The 5,977-nt window shown below is 39.5% G+C and overlaps 1 protein-coding gene and 1 non-coding gene across 23 annotated transcripts in view; one reads left to right on the forward strand and one right to left on the reverse strand.

Moving 5' to 3' along the window:
- The window catches only part of LOC101663503 (sarcolemma associated protein), a 165,744-nt gene that overhangs the window by 86,548 nt on the left and 73,219 nt on the right, over nucleotides 1-5,977 (reverse strand). The window lies entirely within an intron of this gene.
- On the forward strand, nucleotides 954-1,057 carry LOC115869558. Its single transcript, XR_004046234.1, has one exon. It is a non-coding gene; the product is annotated as a U6 spliceosomal RNA (small nuclear RNA).

The following is a 5,977-nucleotide window of genomic DNA, read 5'->3' on the forward strand; positions in this document are numbered from 1 at the left end:
GCCACATGCAGCCCGTAGGCCGCCAGTTTGAAACCCCTGCTTTAAAACATATGTTCCCAAACTTAGCTGGCCTATCACTGACTTAAAAAAAATTTTTTTTTAATTAACTTACTACTCTCCCCGGCCCCAAAAAACTTTTGTACTGTAATCCATTACCCAGGATAAAGTGCAGATAATTGCTTTTTCGGCCCTCCTGGATCATTTCAGGACCCCCAGGAGGGCAGTATCATCCACTTTGGTAACTACTTGAAAGAGTGATTTTTATGCTTTACGAATACTATGTCAATAAACTGTTACATATTTTAAAGCAAAAGAAAAATTAGAATTGGAAAAATTCTATTCTACCTTTTGACTCCACTATTGACTTTATAACTTTGTTCCTAGGATGTTCCTAGGCTAAATCAAAGAGAGTGCACTTTGTTCCACAGACAAGTACAACTGGCTTTATGAAATATCTATGAATAATAGCTTAGTAATCAGTTAGCTAACATACTTGGAATGGTGACAGACACACCTTCAATAATATAATTTTTATGATAAAATATATTTGAGGCACTAGAAACTAAAATATTGTACTCAACTATCAAAGTCTCCCAAACATGCTTTCTAGCACAGAGGTCACTCATTTACCTGCTGCCATTGGTCAATACTGATTCATAAGAACCATATAAGGCAAGGTAGAACTGAGAGTTCCTGAGAGTGTAACTCTTTACTTAAGCAGAAAGCTTCATCTTACCCTCATGGAGCTGCTGGTTGTTTTGAACGATGGATTTCACAGGTAACAGTCCAATATGTAACTATGCCACCAGCGCTCCTTATATCACACGGGTAATATCCCTTTTGAAAAAGGGATAGGGTAGAATGAAGCACAGGAAACCTACCTAATTATTAACCACCAAAATGTTAAAAAAATAAAAATAAATAAATAACGTATCATACACAGCACTAACTAGGAAAAGTCCATTTAAAAAATGTTTAATTGGAACGATACAGAGAAGATTAGCATGGCGCCCTGTGCAAGGATGATATGCAAATTCGTGAGATGTTCCATATTTTAAAAAAAGAGAGACAGAAAAATTTTTTTTTGCTTTTCTTTTGAATTTTTCTATGCTCTCTACCCTACTTGTTCTACCAACGTATTTCCACTGAACTTCTTCCTATGGAAGAAAAAATTAAAAGGCACCTAATATTTATTAAAATATATGCTACACCATCAAGCTCTCATTTAACCTTAACACTAAAATTGATATATTATTACTTTCATTCCTAATTGTGAAAAAAGAGGTGTAAGCATATTAAATATTCTTCAAGGGCAGAGTTAGTGAATGAAGGAGCAAAGATACAGATTATAGAATAAAAAATACACCTCTATTTTTCATTAAAAAGACCTTATTTTTACCTCACACTGACCTTTATGTCTTATTAACCCATCACTCATGCACAAACTCTCACTCATGCATAAACTCTCTTCCAAAATGAAATTCAGCCAAAGAATAAGCAATTGTCAGAAAATATGAAAATGATATTTCTTTTCATTAATTCCTAGATGACAATTTAAAAGACATCCGGCTATCTATAAACGACTTATTCTGTTTACAATTCAAAAGAAATCAACTGTTACTTTGGCTAGCAATTTCTTTTTAATTCTAGACTACAGATAGAAGAAACTGTGTTCAATTACAAGTCCAGTTGAAATGCACAGGCTGTCAGGTTTCACACTAGTGAAGAAAAACACAGGAATGTTTTCAAGTAGGAACAGTCATCTGACAAATATTGTTCTATATTGAAACCTACTATAATTATAAAACAGTTGATGGGCTGGTTTGGGGTTTTTTGTTTGTTTGTTTAATAAATTTATTCTTGGGAAATATGGTGGTACCTGAACTTTGGTTTGGCCATTTTCACACACTTTGTATCCCAGGCAAACTAAGTAAACGAAATACATCAACTAAGTCAATGTGGTAGGTTACAACTACCCCTAACCCCTCTCCAAGCACAAAAGAGATTAGAAATAGGAGTTCATGGGAAATAAGATTCAATGCTGTTTAGCAGAACTTAGTTTTGGAGGAGAAATAATTAAACATATGTGTGTGTGAAAGAATTCTAGTTGTGATATAAATACACTTATTTTATTTTATCAGAAGTAGTTAGAAGGAAAAGAAAGAAAGCCACTGGCCAAGAAGACAACCTCTAAGATTTCTTTTAGTTATACTCAAATCCAATCCTATGAATCCAATGTCTTCCACAGACTCAAAACCAACTCCTAGAGAGTCCCCACACCTCTTCCCCATCGCCATCTCATGTTATTTCAGACCCTGCTGTCTTGAATGGCTCCCACACTCTAGACTGTGCAGCAAGGACTCAAATACAGCCACAGAAGTAAAAACAAACAAGGAGCTTAAATGGTGTTCTCATTAAAGAGGTTGACTGCAACAATGACAAGTCCCGTATATCACTGGTTAACCCGACTTAGAATCCCTGAGTGGTATAAATGGTTAATAAGCTCAGCCACTAACCAAAAGATGAGAGGTTGACGTGTCTATGTAACTGTCCAAAAGAACACTACCTCAAAACTGTAAAATACACATTCTCCTAGTTTCCAACCTGCCACCTGTTCTACCAATTTCAGATAAAAGAATGCCAGAGTTTCTAGCCTATTGCCTGCCCCGCCACAACCGCATGCACCTTCACAACTACATGAGCCAACTCCCTAAAATCAATTCACTCACTCTCATCCTCTCTCTCTATACACACACAGACACACACAAACACAAGTGAACTCTTGACTAATATAGTGAGACATAAGGGTCATTACAAGCACAGCTACAAGTTTTCCCCTGGCTGCCACCCTCAGCATAACGAGGAGTTAGAAAGGATGTGATATTCTGCATGCCCATCTCACTCCTGTGGCTGTTTTCTCACTTCCTTTCTATCATAAAATTATGGTCAGGCATGGGACATCATGGATACCAACAGTATGCTGATGGGTCAAACATGATTCTAGAGCCTTGTTTGCTATGAAATCCAGTTCTCCTCAGTTAGGCAAGGGTGGCCAAGATAACAATGTATCTTTAAGATGTACTAGGGGCAGGTCCCAGTAGCTCCAGATGCTGGCAGAGTGGCAGTAGCCAGGCAACCCAACTCTGAGAATGTTCTAGGCCTACAGGCATCCAGCAAGTGCCTTCCCGCACCCAAGATGCTCAAGAGGAAAAGTCAGATTGGCCAGAGGAGCAGTGAAGAAAGAACCCAAGAGTAGATCCACCAGGTTGTGGTCAAAACCTGCACCTGCGAAAGTGAAGATTGGAGATGAACACAAAAAGGGTAGCAAAAAAGGCTAACTCTTTAGACAAAAATATTGGAAGCAAAGGGGGAAAGCTGCAATGGCTAAACAAGAAGCTAACTGTGACAGTTATATAACTGTCAATTTGAGAGGATTATGAGCGAAGGGGTGGAGTCTAGTCTGTCAATCAGATAATAGTCCATGAGGGCACTGTGTGGGCATGGCCTTCTCCTGAGAATTTTGGGAAATCTGGTACTTCCTCCTTGAAGGTGGGAGACTGCTCACACCCTGGGAGACATAGCAGCTAACAAGACACATGGACCCACCCTGATGCAGAGACCCCTGCCAGCATTGAGATGTTTCCACTGACACTGGATCCAAAGACTTTCTACTGACTGGCCTGTGAATTTCTACATTTGGCGTCATTGTATGTGTCGTGAGTCTGAAGAGGACTTTATAGATTGGTATCAGACATATGGGCTAATATTGGACTTACGGACTTGATCTGGACTGGGCTGGGATGTTTTCTCAATGTTCAATTGTCCTTGTATGTAAATCTCTTTCTTATACACATAAGTGTGTCCATGGATCTGTTTCTCTATTCTACCCAGACTAACACACTAACCAAGATTTACATGACGACAATGGAGAAAGGAAAGCCAGGAGAGGCCAGTCTCAGATGAAGCAGGAGAAAAACCAGCCAGGTCTGATTAATGTTTACCTACCATGTCTTATCAGTGGACCCCTACAGTATCTCCGTTCTTGAACAACCCAGAATATTTTATCAACTATTTTTTAAATGCAAGTTTTTAATAGCTCTAAAAACATTTTTGAGGAGGAAATCCCACTTCATCCCAGTTTTTAAAGTAAATGCTTTTTTTTTTTTATTTGTTACTGCATTTTTTTTTCTTTTTTAACATTTTATTAGGGGCTCATACAACTGTTATCACAATCCATACACACATCAATTGTGTAAAGCGCATTTGTACATCGTTTCTCAAAACATTTTCTCTCCATTTAAACCCCTGACATTAGGTCCTCATTTTCCCCCTCCCTCCCCACTCCCCCCTCCCGCATGAGCCCTTTATAGTTTATAAATGGGTATTTTGTCATATCTTGCCCTGTCCGACGTCTCCTTTCATCCACTTTTTGGCTGTCTGTCCCCCAGGGAGGAGGTCACACACAGTTCCATGTAATTGGTTCCCTCTTTCCTACCCATTCTCCCTTTACCCTCCCTGTTTTGCCACTCACACCACTGGTCCTATAGGGCTCATCCGTCCTGGATTCCCTGTATTTTCAGTTCCTATCTGTACCAGTGTACCTCCTCTGGTCTAGCCAGTCTGTAAATGCTTTTTTAAAGACATGAAATCATTTACTGGTTGGTACAACCAGAAAATAATGGGATGCTGAATTGTAGAAAGATTTGACTGTCTTGGGTGTCAACATAACATTCTATGGGATGGGGGAAAGTTTTGTATCCCTAATACAAAACGTACTGTAATGTTCGAGCTCCTGGCCAGGAAGGGGTGGTACACCTAGGTGAGCGTTACACCTGGATTGGCCCATCTAGGCCAGGTGAATTTGATTCAGCCAATGGGGTCGTCCTGTATCATCAACCATGTCTCCCAACAAAGGGGGCCGGGAGTAGGTGGCTGAAAAGCCAGAAGCTGGCTCTGGAGACCACTCTCCCAGTGCTGCTACACAGTGCAGGGAGGCCTGGCTGCAGTCCGGGGCCGCCGGTCCCACAACCACGATGCCCCGCAACCACGATGCCGACTGTCTGCCTTGTGTTCCATTTACTGCAAAACGTGAAACTGCTTCTAACTTTCATAAAATTCACTTGGATCACAAACCAGGCTTCGGCATTAATTCATTCTCGTGTAAAGCCAAGGACCAAGGTATCTCTCTCCCACAAGAGACGGAAGAGTACTTAGTGGCAATGTGGAATCGTGGTCATGTATTTGTATGATTTGAACATTTTAAATGCTATTTCCATGATGTTTTTTATTAGAATTGTTTGAAAACCGTTCCTTCATCATGGCTTTCACCAGAACTATGTGTTCTGTAACACCTTTGGTCAGGATAGTAGTTTCCCTGATAACTTGTGTTGTAGTGTATGATGTAGAAGGTCGAAGGGTTGAGTATGTATTGTGTGTGACATTAAAGTGGGAAATAATAGAACTCTTCATGTAACAATTTATCAACATTTGAATATATTGGTACTTGAGGTCCTCTTTAAAATTTGCTTCCAAATTTAAAACTAGGAAGTAGGTAATTTTCTTTAAAAAACATGCCATTTTAGAATTTTGGGATGTGCTTTAAGAACTATATACAAATTATTCATAATGCCTCTGTACTGATCCTCAAAACAATGAAAAAAATACCAGTTATGGAAACAAAAAGATGACTAGGGCAAGAAGCGAAGGGCAAGGATGGTCCTATGGTACAATTCTCAAGTCTTATGTGGGAAACCTGGGTTTGATTCCTACTATATGCATCATTCAAGAGATACTTGTGTCTATGATGCTAAACAGGTTTCTGTGGAGCTTCCAAAATAAGACATACTAGGAAAACAGGTATATTTATGCCCAAATCAAGCCAAAGATAACCCAATTAGTCATGTTTCACTCCACTGTACATGCGATAGCCATGAATAGGGTGCCTGTCTATGTAACTGTCCAAAAGAACACTACCTCA

This window comes from Echinops telfairi, unplaced genomic scaffold (assembly GCF_000313985.2).
Source record: "Echinops telfairi isolate 266 unplaced genomic scaffold, ASM31398v2 ScPeMD7_31;HRSCAF=116, whole genome shotgun sequence".
NCBI classification, from domain to species: Eukaryota; Metazoa; Chordata; class Mammalia; order Afrosoricida; family Tenrecidae; genus Echinops; species Echinops telfairi.